This window comes from Antedon mediterranea, chromosome 5 (genome assembly GCF_964355755.1).
Source record: "Antedon mediterranea chromosome 5, ecAntMedi1.1, whole genome shotgun sequence".
In the NCBI taxonomy this organism is placed as follows: Eukaryota; Metazoa; Echinodermata; class Crinoidea; order Comatulida; family Antedonidae; genus Antedon; species Antedon mediterranea.
Genome location: NC_092674.1, coordinates 17,527,975 through 17,542,430, shown reverse-complemented (window position 1 = coordinate 17,542,430; position 14,456 = coordinate 17,527,975).

The following is a 14,456-nucleotide window of genomic DNA, read 5'->3' as shown; positions in this document are numbered from 1 at the left end:
TTAGAACCGCTGTGATAACTTGACACTGTTGACGGACAAATTTTCCTTTCTCTTCCAATTTCCACCTGCTGTACCATGCTGCTCTGAGTTACCTGGGGAACCTGAGAAAGATTAGTTAAATTTGTCTTACATGCTGTAGGCAAGGATTGAACAGCCTGAATTGAGGTACCGTGGAATCCACGCGAGTGCTCCGATGATCGGACAGCAGCATATTGTGAGTTTTTGTCAATGTTATCCATAGAAACAACTGTGAATGAATTAGTTAAAAACTGTTTATTGACAATCTCCTGTTCTGCAACATGTTTCTGGTACCTAAGTAAAGTGTCTTTTGATACACATATCCCAAACTGTGACAAGATACTTACACATTTCCCGGAGGAGTGTGTAAACTTGTCAACAATATCAGTGATTAGCATATGGAAAGGAAGATAAGCCTGGTCATTTTGCAAAAACAGAAGGCAACATATTAGATTGAGTCTCTTCAATTGCTTACTATGACTCAGTGTTGTTGACTTGTGTGTACTCATGTAATGAGTATCCCATGTAAATGTCATCTTATTATAAAAAGACTTAACTTCTTGGTTATTTAGACTTATTCGTACAAGAAAGTTCCAAACAACAGGATCTACAGACCTAATGAGTGAAATGAAATCAAATGTATCAATAGTTAACTTATTATCGGAAAACACCTTAGCCTGAGTGGCCACTCTAGACTGTAAATCATCAGCTGCAGCTGTCAAATGACACTTACCTTGAGTCTCTAAACCTTTTAGTTTTCTCTACATTTCCTCAACATGCCTTTTAAGTCGCTCATTCTCCTTATTGCACTCGTAGGGATTTCAACAAACAATTCTGGATATCGGTACCAAACCTTCTAAAAACAATTCCTAAACGTTCGATTCCAGGGACACTGTAGCTTGTTACACATTCACCTAATGACGCCCTTATACGTTTAAGCAATAGTTTCCTCATCTGCTTTTCAGTTAATTTGTGTAACTCATGATTCCTGCATTGTGATACATCAAACAACAAACAACTTTCTGAAAAATGCTGATAGAGTTTATCTAGTAAAATTGCTTTATCAGAAAGCAAAACCTCCCCTAAGTGAATTACAGACTTGTAGATGCTTACATCAATGCAGCTCTGGCGATCAACATTTTCTTGAAGTGAATCGATGAGACTCTGAAAGAAATGTTTGGAACATCGCTGTTCTCTGATGAATGACTCACCTTTACAGTACCTATGGTATGATGCAAAACATGATAAACATAAATACATGTTTGCCAAGTCCATATCTTCAGCATACAAATTAAGTGCAATCAAATACGATTTAAATTTGTCAACATCATTGCCACATGATCTATTGCTGCCACCCGGTGTACGATTATCACATACACTACCATTTTTAGACGGTGAGAGAAAACGGTTATAGATATTATAATGCAAATGACAAATAAAAAACTTACCATCCAATTGTGGTACCTGCTTAACATCGGCTTCTGGAAGCTGGAAACATTGCCTTAACTTACATTCATCCCCTTTGTCAGTTTGGTGGATTTGGTGAAGATTTGTACAATTTGGAACAAGGCATGATCTAGGGTCTACCTTTGGTTTCTTTGCTATCGGTTGTTCAGTAGTATTCCACTTCCTATGGCAATTCCAACAAATACAATCCATCTCACTTACCTTAAAATGTTGCTGCAAGTTTTCTACTGCTAATGCATGGTTTGGTAGAGCATTTGCAATATGCCAATATCTGTTTTCAGTTGCATCACAGAACTTGCATGGACCACCTTCCCTGGATGGATTAGTCCGTTGACAGTTACTACCACGAGGCATTCTAAGTATTAATTAATGTGTACCTACCTTTACTTACCTTACTGTAGCAATAAATATCTAAAACTTACATTTAAACTAGGCCGATTATCAACCACACCTGAAAAATAACAATTATGCAAATATGAATTAATAATTGTCCAACACACAGCAGTTGATTACACTACCAGGCATACTATTATTACTTAATAAAATATGGCCTACTCTAATGAAGGCTAATTAATAATAAAAATAGGCTACAACTATACTATATTATATATAGTACCGTAAAAATGAATAAATAATAACATGGTTTTATATTGTACTAGGTATTATTAGGCATATATAGTATATGCCTAGTAATATTTTGTACTAAAAATATTAATGAAAACAAAATTAATAATAAAAAATAAAAGCCTACTACTCTTGGCTAGCTACAGTAGGTCCTACCTATCCTACTACACTAATTTAGTAATAGAAGCTAGGCTTATATTATGATGGATTTATATTGTACTATCCCATTATTATTATTAAATATTATAAAAAACTCATAGGCTAGCTAGGCCTCGTACGTAGGCCTAGGTCCAGACAGATATGGTATGTCGTGCGTTAATGACCTAATAAACCCCCACACGCGACACATAGAACACGCGTTCCCATCTCATCCTATACCAACACACGTGGCTCGCGTCGCCATAACCATTTTAACAGCTAGAAAAGATACCTACCTTTTACCAGGGAAGAGTTAAATTACATGGAAAACTCACGGACCTTACATCAAACGTTACAACGCGCGGCACCGCCGATTCGATTACATAATCAACGGATGTTCGCTCAAGACGAAGTAATTGCTTTGCGCATGCTCAGAAGCGATTGTTTTCCGGTCGGTGACCGCATGCAACAACACACTACTGATGACGTCTTCGTCGAACCGCCCCCAGCCCCTTGGTAACCTGACGCATTAAACTTTTTCGATATATATCGCGACGTAGTCGTCGTCGTATTTGTATTTTCCGTTTTTAGAAAATTTCCGTACGCACATTTCAAGTATATGTAATAGGCTAGGCCTACTTGCTACACCAGGTCCTACTTCAATCTAGGGCTAGTAGGCCTAGGCCTAGGCCCTAGCTAGTAAGAATGTAATAGATAGGCACTCCTAGCTAGGCCTAGGCTAGTTACTTTAGGCCCTAAAAATAGGCCCTACTCAACTACTATTAGGCTAGGCCTACAATCTTCTCTTCTGGCTAGCTACCTAGGCCTATTTGAATTGATATGCTTACCAAACTAAGTTAGCCTGATCCTGTTTTAACAATAAGAGTGTATTTGTAGGCTACTCGGCCATTAAAAGTATCTCCTGTGCGCGCCAGTTGCATGTACCAGTAGCCTACCTAGGTCTAGGGCCAGGCCCAGAGTTCTTCCCTGCCTGAAAATAATTCTGCATTGTATTATATGATTTTATGTGAACTTTATTGTGCTGGGAGGTCAAAAGTATAGAAGAAACTAATTCTTTCCTATAGACTACACCAATGACTGGTTGAAGTGACGTTCAAAGGGGGAGGGGGTGCTTTTCACATAAAAGATGTATTAATTTGTTTTTTAGAAACTTAGATTTAGAAATGGAGAGGTTTTTGTCGCTAAAGGGAATGTGTAATTCCAATATCAAACAGAGTATTATCACACACTGGTGTAACTTAACAAATAATAAAATAAAAGCAAAAGACAAAAAAAGTTTAAGGTTGGAGTTGTAAATTTATTTTGTATAAAAATCAATACTGTATAATCATGTCAATACAGGTATATTTCAAAGTATGTATTCATCAAATTATGTGTTTTGTTTTTAGTCAAACCAACATACAATTTAGAATATACTTTATTTACAAAACAATTTTTTATTAAAATTGTTACATGATGTCATAATGTTTATCAATACCAGAGTAAAAAAAGAGATTCTTCGTAAGTACTAAAATATATTTTGTTCCGTGACATTCTTTATCTACTTCAAATGGCTGAATCAACAGATTACAAAACAAGTATCAATTTAAAATAACTAATAAGTTATGACTGTCAGATTTTCCCATCTCCCAAGGCAACTCCTTTCTATACTGGAATAGTTTTCTAGAGCATCCTGGTTGTTTTTCTCACGGAAAAAGTACACAATCCGTCTTGTACCATCAGGCTTCTTCTGTGAAAGGAATATCTTGGCCATGTCAACAAATGAAGAAACTGTGGATGAAAAAAAGGAAACATTATTATATACAGTATTCAAATAAAAAAATTCAGAAACCAATACCTTCTGTAGGCAGCATCTTGGGTACCATCATTGGGATGAATTGCACTTGGATGAAGAGAGGAAGGCCTAGCTAGAGGCCCTAGCTTATTAGCTAGCCCTAGGTAAACCTACTCTAATAGAAGTTTGTTTTAATTAGGGGCCTAGGTCTAGAACTTTCATTTTATGTTAGCCTGGTATTTTTGACTTATTTAACAATTGAAAAACTAAAACAGGTTGCTTGACAGAATAGCAATAGGTGGCCGATAGGCCTAGCAACAGCGTCTATCTGGAATAGCATGTGGGCGGAGCTTACCAGCATCTCGCCGCCGATCTTAGTCTCTAAAACTGAGTAAAGGTGGTTCAGAAATCTTTTATTTTTGGTATTTGGTCGGAATTGGTCGCAAATAAAAACTGGACCACAATATATATAGATGTTATTGGTTTCACATATCTGAGCTAGACATTAGGCAATTTTAGGCATATGTCTCTAAATGCTGATATAAAAGACGATACATTTCGTAAAAGGCCATTGCATACTTACCGAAAATCCACCTAAAAAGCGTGTTTCTTTGTGAAAATACACATTTTAAAAAATGGAAACGCTTGTGTAACGTGTGCAAAATAGTCTCAAATTAGTCGTTAAGTGTTAAACCTCTTATTTTATTTTAAAAAACCAAAAAGGATTTCTGAAAAAAAACGACTGGTAACAAGTCTAATGCCAATCTACACGTTGGTGGCAGCATATTCAGTAATTGGCGGTGCCGCGCGTATGGGACAAAAGGGGAAGTTAGTTTATTCACAAAACAATAGAGAACAATAGCGATTTAATTGCATTAACACGCCTCAACGGCTCGTGAGTTTTCCATGTAATTTAACTCTTCCCTGCTTTTACGGCCTAGGAGTTCACCAAAACAATTTGAACAGGTTAGAAATATCTCACAATCGATGAAACTAATATTACTCTTTATACAACAATTGATTAAAATTGTTTTTATTTGTTGGGATGCACCTCCGACTATTCAGAAAAATGACAACAAAACAGAAGACAAATCGTACCACATTTGTGCATTTTACGAGTCTCGACTTTTACCGCCGAATGCTTTGATAAGCTTCGGTTTTTTCCGAAAGAAAGCGATTGGTTATCAAACTATACTTATTAGGAAATTGTTTTACCATAATAGGAAATGTGGGGCGGGTCTTAAATATTCATGAGAGCTTTAAATAAAACAGCAATTATTTGCTAGGCGACGCCAATTCCTGGTTTCAGTTTTCAACATCAGAGGGCGCTTCAAAATTGCTAATGCGGAAGTAAGTCAATTTTACACGATTTAACGGTCAAATCGCGAAGTGGCTTTCCCACTGGCCTAAAACGTCTCAAAAAATGCAATTTGAAGCTATTCTGTACACTTTGATATTTTGTGTGAAAAAGTTTTGTCGAAATGCTGAAAATGGCTAATGTGCTTAGTGAATGCCACACTGAGCGCTTCTGGCAGCACAGTGTTGATCGCATTTATACGCTTATTACACTTATTTCACCAGTATATAAAGTTATTTATACATTGTATCATTTTAGTGACTTACATGAACAGTATATTAATCAGAGATTTTGTACCTGAACTGTGTGTTAGGCTGTTTTAAAAGCTTACCTAAGCTAACATTGTCTTAGCTGTTATTGTTCTGTAGCATAGGCTGTGTAGGCTGTTGTGTGCCTATCTGCTTTGTTGTTGTTTGTGCTGCTATGCTGACATTCTTTAGCCTAGCTAGGAATGTGTTCTCTTCATCATTTATTTATTTATTTTGTTCAATGTACAACTACACATCAAAAGTATTATACAGCATATCTAGCTGCTGTTTGAAATCTATCCGATTGGATTCATCTACTTGGAGTTACATATGTAGGCTTGGACTTAACAATAAAAAACGAACGAGACGGGGATGCCGTGGCGGCGCATCAAAGCGGAGAAAGCAAAATATATCATTTTTTCAAGAATACATCCCAAATCCAAGCAGTGCACAAACCAGAATTTCTTTTTGCTTACTTAATGCAAGATCAATTTGTGATCCGAATCAAACCGGAAATCCACTTCAATATTTGAGCACATTATAGATAACGATTTGGACATTTTTGCGCTAACTGAGACATGGTTGCGTGATGATGACTCAATTTCTGCTGGCTGCATAACTCCAGATGGTTACATGTTTAACCATGTTCCTAGAACATATGGTCGTCATGGGGGATTCGCCCTCATGTACAAAGCTTGTCTAAAAACACGCTCTCTGGACTTACCTGACTGTAGTACTTTTGAATCGTTGGGAATTCAATTTAGTAACGGAATTCGAACACTGCGAATCATAGTTATCTATCGTCCTCCTCCTAGCAAGAAAAATGGTTTCACCGTCTCACATTTCTTCAATGAGATCTCTAACATGCTTGATACCATTGCATTAGTACATTCCGACTTGCTCATTGCCGGGGATTTCAACTTTCACCTTGACAAATCCGAGAATAAGGAGGTTATGCAGTTTATGAGCCTTCTTAAAGTTTATGATCTTAATCAACATGTTAAGCAACCAACCCATGAGGCAGGTCATACTCTTGACCTGATTATTACCAAATCAACTGACACTTTTCTAACTGATGTCAATGTGGGCATCCCAGATATATCTGACCACTCAGCCGTACATTGTAAGTTACAGTTAAATAAACCGCCGCCAACTCAGAAAATAGTTTCTAGTTGTAACTACAAGAATCTCTGTGCTGACTCTGTTGTCAGCGAGTTACTACCACTAACACTGACTGTATCATCTCTTCCATGTGACATTGATGATGCTATATGTATGTACAACTCTACATTGCGTTCAATCATTGATAAACTTGCTCCAACTAAGTCACGTCTGGTGACTATTCGACCGCAAACTCCATGGTATACTGATGAGATACGAAAACAGAAAAAAGTAAGAAGGCAGCTGGAGAGGAAATGGCGTAAGACAGGTCTCGAAACTGATTGGCATGCTTACACACATCAACGCCAATGTGTATCATCACATATTCATACTGCAAAGTTTGAATATCACTCAGCTCTAGTAAATAATGCTATAGGCGACCAGAAGCAATTATTAAAAATTGTAAACACGTTACTGCATAGAGGAAATAAGACACCCTTACCTACCTGTAAATCAACCAGTATTCTTGCTGAACGGTCTAAAACGTCTCCAAATGCGATTTGAAGATATTCTAAACACTTTGGTCTTTTTATGCTAACAATTTTTTTCGAAAATCACAAAATGGTCTAAAACGTCTCAAAATGCGAATTGAAGCTATTCTAAGAACTTCGATGTTTTTGTGTGAAAAGTTTTTATCGACATGCTCAAAATGGTTTAAAACGATTTTAAACACGGTATTAAGCTATTTTGTACACTTTGATGTTTTTGTGTGAAAAGTTTCATCGAAATGCACAAAATGGTCTAAAACGTCTCCAAATGCGATTTGAAGATATTCTAAACACTTTTGTCTTTTTATGTTAACAAATTTTTTCGAAATGCACAAACTGGTCTAAAACGTCTCCAAATGCAATTTGAAACTATTCTGTACACTTTGATATTTTGTTTGAAAAAGTTATGTCGAAATGCTCAAAATGGTACAAAACGCTTTCAAATACGATATTAAGCTATTTTGTGCACTTTGATATTTGTGTGTGAAAAGTTTTATCGAAATGCTCAAAATGGTCTAAAACGGTTTCAAATGTGATTTTAAGCACTTTGATGTTTTTGTTTAACCAAGTTTCATCAAAATGCACAAAATGGTCTAAAACGTCTCTAAATGCGATTTGAAGCTATTTTGTACACTTTGATGTTTTTGTGTGAAAAGTTTTATCGAAATGCTCAAAATTGTCCAAAACGGTTTCAAATGTGATTTTAAGCACTTTGCTGTTTTTGTGTAACCAAGTTTCATCGAAATGCAAAAAATGGTCTAAAACGTCTCCAAATGCGATTTGAAGCATTTCTAAGCACTTTGGTGTTTTTATGTTAAAAAGGTTTTTCGAAAATCACAAAATGGTCTAAAACGTCTCCAAATGCGAATTGAAGCTATTCTGTACACTTTGATATTTTGTTTGAAAATGTTTTGTCGAAATGCTCAAAATGGTCCAAAACGCTTTCAAATACGATATTAAGCTATTTTGTGCACTTTGATATTTGTGTGTGAAAAGTTTTATCGAAATGCTCAAAATGGTCTAAAACGGTTTCAAATGTGATTTTAAGCACTTTGATGTTTTTGTGTAACCAAGTTTCATCGAAATGCACAAAATGGTCTAAAACGTTTCCAAATGCGATTTGAAGCATTTCTAAGCACTTTGGTATTTTTATGTTCCAAAGTTTTTTCGAAAATCACAAAATGGTCTAAAACGTCTCCAAATGCGATTTTAAGCTATTCTAAGAACGTCGATGTTTTTATGTTAACAAGTTTTTTTTCGAAATGCACAAAATGGTCTAAAACGTCTCCAAATGCGATTTGAAGTTATTCTGTGCACTTTGATGATTTTGTGTGAAAAGTTTTATCGACATGCTCAAAATGGTTTCAAACGATTTCAAACACGGTATTAAGCTATTTTGTGCAATTTGATGTTTTTGTGTGAAAAGTTTTATCGAAATGCACAAAATGGTCTAAAACATCTCTAAATGCAATTTGAAGCTATTTTGTACACTTTGATGTTTTTGTGTGAACAATTTTATCGAAATGCTCAAAATGGTCTAAAACGTCTCCAAATGCGATTTGAAGATATTCTAAACACTTTGGTCTTTTTATGTTAACAATTTTTTTCGAAATGCACAAAATGGTCTAAAACGTCTCCAAATGCAATTGGAAGCTATTCTGTACACTTTGATATTTTGTTTGAAAAGTTTTGTCGAAATGCTCAAAATGGTCCAAAACGCTTTCAAATACGATATTAAGCTATTTTATGCACTTTGATATTTGTGTGTGAAAAGTTTTATCGAAATGCACAAAATGGTCTAAAACGGTTTCAAATGTGATTTGAAGCTATTCTGTACACTTTGATATTTTGTTTGAAAAAGTTTTGTCGAAATGGCCAAAATTGTCTAAAACGCTTTCAAATACGATATTAAGCTATTTTGTGCACTTTGATATTTGTGTGTGAAAAGTTTTATCGAAATTCTTAAGACCATTTTGAGCATTTCGATAAAACTTTTCACACACAAATATCAAAGTGCACAAAATAGCTTAATATCGTATTTGAAAGCCTTTTAGACCATTTTGAGGATTTCGACAACATTTTTTTACACAAAATATCTAAGTGTACAGAATAGCTTCAAATTGCATTTGGAGACGTTTTAGACCATTTTGTGCATTTCGATGAAACTTGGTTACACAAAAACATCAAAGTGTTTAAAATCACATTTAAAACCGTTTTAGAGCATTTTGAGCATTTCGATAAAACTTTTCACACAACAGCATCAAAGTGCACAAAATAGCTTCAAATCGCATTTGGAGACGTTTTAGACCATTTTGTGCACTTCGATGAAGCTTTGTTTACACAAAAGCATCAAAGTGCTTAAAATCACATTTAAAACCGTTTTAGAGCATTTTGAGTATTTCGATAAAACTTTTCACACAAAAACATCAAAGTGCACAAATTAGCTTCAAATCGCATTTACTAACGTTTTAGACCATTTTTTGCATTTGAATAAAACTTTTCACACAAAACATCAAATTGGACAAAATAGCTTAATATCGTGTTTGAAAACGTTTTAAACCATTTTGAGCAAGTCGATAAAACTTTTCACACAAAAACATCAAAGTGCACAGAATACATTCAAATCGCATTTGGAGACGTTTTAGACCATTTTGTGCATTTCGAAAAAACTTGTTAACATAAAAACACCAAAGTGCTTAGAAATGCTTCAAATCGCATTTGTAGACGTCTTAGACCATTTTGTGCATTTCGATGAAACTTGGTTACACAAAAACATCAAAGTGCTTAAAATCACATTTGAAACCGTTTTAGACCATTTTGAGCATTTCGATAAAACTTTTCACACACAAATATCAAGGTGCACAAAATAGCTTAATATCGTATTTGAAAGCGTTTTAGACCATTTTGAGCATTTCGACAAAATTTTTTCACACAAAATATCAAAGTGTACAGAATAGCTTCAAATTGCATTTGGAGACGTTTTAGACCATTTTGTGCATTTCGAAAAAAATTGTTAACATAAAAAGACTAAAGTGCCTAAAATATCTTCCAATTGCATTTGGAGACGTTTTAGACCATTTTGTGCATTTCGATTAAACTTGGTTACACAAAAAAATCAAAGTCCTTAAAATCACATTTAAAACCGTTTTAGACCATTTTGAGCATTTTGGTGAAACTTTTCACACAAAAGCATCAAAGTGCTCAAAATAGCTTCAAATCGCATTTGGAGACGTTTTAGACCATTTTGTGCACTTCGATGAAACTTGGTTACACAAAAGCATCAAAGTGCTTAAAATCACATTTAAAACCGTTTTAGAGCATTTTGAGCATTTCGATAAAACTTTTTCACACAAAAACATCAAAGTGTACAGAATAGCTTCAAATCGTATTTGGAGACGTTTTAGACCATTCTGTGATTTTCGAAAAAACTTGTTAACATAAAAACACCAAAGTGCTTAGAAAAGCGTCAAATCGCATTTGGAGACGTTTTAGACCATTTTGTTCAATTCGAAGAAACTTGGTTACACAAAAAAAAACAAAGTGCTTAAAATCACATTAGAAACCGTTTTAGACCATTTTGAGCATTTCGTTAAAACTTTTCACACAAAAACATCAAAGTGCACAAAACAGCTTAATATCGTATTTAAAAACGTTTTAGACCATTTTGAGAATTTCGACAAAACTTTTGCACACAAAACATCAAAGTGTACAGAATAGCTTCAAATCGCATTTGGAGACGTTTTAGACCATTTTGTGATTTTCGAAAAAACCTGTTAACATAAAAACACCAAAGTGATAAGAATAGTTTCAAATCGCATTTGGAGACGTTTTAGACTATTTTGTGATTTTCGAAAAAATTTGTTAACATAAAAACACCAAAGTGTTAAAAACATCAAAGTGTACAGAATAGCTTAAAATCGCATTTGGAGACGTTTTAGACCATTTTGAGAATTTCGATAAAACTTTTCACACAAAAACATCAAAGAGAACAAAATAGCTTAATATCGTATTTAAAAACGTTTTAGACAATTTTGAGCATTTCGACAAAACTTTTGCACACAAAACATCAAAGTGTACAGAATAGCTTCAAATCGCATTTGGAGACGTTTTAGACCAATTTGTGCATTTCGATGAAACTTGGTTACACAAAAACATCAAAGTGCTTAAAATCACATTAGAAACCGTTTTAGACCATTTTGAGCATTTCGATAAAACTTTTCATACAAAAACATCAAAGAGAACAAAATAGCTTAATATCGTATTTAAAAACGTTTTAGACCATTTTGAGCTTTCGACAAAACTTTTCCACACAAAACATCAAAGTGTACAGAATATCTTCAAATCGCATTTGGAGACGTTTTAGACCATTTTGTCATTTTCGAAAAAACTTGTTAACATAAAAACACCAAAGTGCTCAGAATACCTTCAAATCGCATTTTGAGACGTTTCAGACCATTTTGTGATTTTCGAAAAAACTTGTTAACATAAAAACACCAAAGTGCTTAGAAAAGCTTCAAATCGCATTTGGAGACGTTTTATACCATTTTGTTCAATTCGATGAAACTTGGTTACACAAAAACATCAAAGAGCACAAAAGAGCTTAATATCGTATTTAAAAACGTTTTTAGACCATTTTGAGCATTTCGACAAAACTTTTTCACACAAAACATCAAAGTGTACAGAATAGCTTCAAATCGCATTTTTCGAAAATGGCAAAATTTTTCCACTTTTTAAATTTAAATAATTATGCTATAATATTGCCATTTATGGACATATATTGTGTTAACATCATCTTATAGAGCCATAGTAACTAGTTATGTCAAAAAACAAGGCCAACAGCAATAAGTATCGTGCTCTCAGAAATAAATGAACTTTCAAAAAGTAATGTACTTTAAAACTTTTCTGTACATCAAAACAGTTCAAAAAGTACAGAAATGCGATAAAAGCCAAAAGTGATACCGGACCAACAGACAGACTGATCGACCGACATAGTGAACTGTAGAGTCGCGTCCACGCGACTAATTAAAGGTTTGAAGTTTGGCCATTTTTCGAAATTTTCCCTGCTGGGAACCATAGGAATTTTTTCGAAAAATGGAAACAATTTCCACTTTTTAAAATTCAAATATTATGCTATAATATTGCCATTTTTGCAAATATATTGTGCTAACATCATCTTATAGAGCCATAGTAACTAGTTATGTCAAAATATAAAAGGGTCAAAATTTGGCCATTTTTCGAAAATTTTCCTGCGGGACGCGATTTTTTTTCCCGTACGAGAGTTCCTCCATCGGTTCGTTTCGGACTCAATCGACTCTCTTCGGTATTCGGTAAAGTCAGCTCACTGATGCGTGATAACATAATACAATTTACATTTACAAACCGCGAGCTTACTTTCACACAGGCTCTCACAATAGTAAAATAAATCTACACTAATACGAGTTTTGATTTGATGACATTAATTAATAAATACTAGGCCTACTTAGTAATTACATTAAGAACTCAATAGCATATTGAAGATATTTAGGTCTACGACCCAATAGTAGGTCGTATCAGATATTATTTTTTGAAGTTGAACGACCTTTTGTCACGAACGAGAGGCTCTTTTTCTTATCGTTTATGGTATTGTAGCTAGCCCATGGCTAGGCTAGCTTATGTAAGCCTATGCAAGGTATTACTTTTGAATTTAAAATGATTATGTACAGTAGGAATTCCTATGCACAGTGTATGTTTAGTATACCTTTTAAAATAATATTATTAAATTAATATTTATATTGTAAGGTAATGGAAATTTTACGTTAAAGGTGTACGTATTAATTATCCCCAATCTTGAAAAAAAGATTTCAGACTTTTAATAATAGGCAACTTTGGAGTTTTAATTAAGTTATAGGCCTACAACTAATATTATTGTTTATTATATGTAATTTGGAAAATCATAAAAAATACATGCAAAGTAAAAAACATTCAATTACGGTACTGACACGACTGCAATAGTACAAATACATTTAATAATAACACATTTTCCAGGAAGCTTATAATTATATGTGATACTATCATCAATTATTAAATTAACACGATATTAAACGCTTTATAAGCAAGCATGTGTTTCTATACATTACAACTTACAAGAATACATGTTACTAATACTAGGCCTAAATGTATACAATTTTTCAAATGTTACACTTAAAAACCTGAAGAAAATTGTAATTTTCTTGATAAAAACATCTGTTAGTGTTACTTCTGTACATATAATTTCTAACCTACTACTTCATTTTATTAAAATAAAAAATAGTACTGTAGATGGAATGTACTACATTGAAGCACACGTACGTAGGGCTAGGCTAGCTGGCCTTGCTTGTGACGACCAACAAAGTGCTGCTGCTGTGTGTGTGTGTTACTGTTTGTGAATCTGATGGTACATACATTGGTTTGTGGCTGCCTATACAGTATTATATTATTAAAATTCTAGGACTATTATTATTATTACAATGACGTTCAGTACTACTATTAATATTTATTATTATATTTACAGTGAGTATAGTATTAGGCCTCTAGTATAGTATGTATAAATTTGTCACTCGTGCAAAGAAGCTGCTCACGTTTTGTGGTTGCTGTCACGCATCAGTGAGTATCGGTGGCTTACCGAAGAGTCGATTGAGTCCGAAACGAACCGATGGAGGAACTCTCGTACGGGAAAAAAAATCGCCTGCGGGACACCATAGGAAATTTTTCGACAAATCGCAAAAATTTCAACTTTTCAAAATTCGAAAATTATGCTATACTGTTGCCATTTATACAGATATATTTTGCTAACGTTAACCAAAATGTCCACCGTTTAAAATTCAATAATTGGCTATAATATTGCCATTTATGCACATATATTGTGTTAACATAATCTTATAAAGCCATAGTAACGAGTTATGTCAAAAAATAAAAGGGTCGAAATTTGGCCATTTTTCGAAAATTTTCCTACAGGAGACCATATGAATTTTTTTCGAAAAATTGACAAAATTTCCAATTTTGAAAATTCGACAACACAGCTGTTTCAACTAGTGTTAAGATATCAGAAAAAGTAAAGCGCCCTCAGTGTTAGCAGACGACGCTCTCCGATCCGCGCGAACTTATGAATTTTGTTTACAAACCATTATTTCGCGAACGCCAAA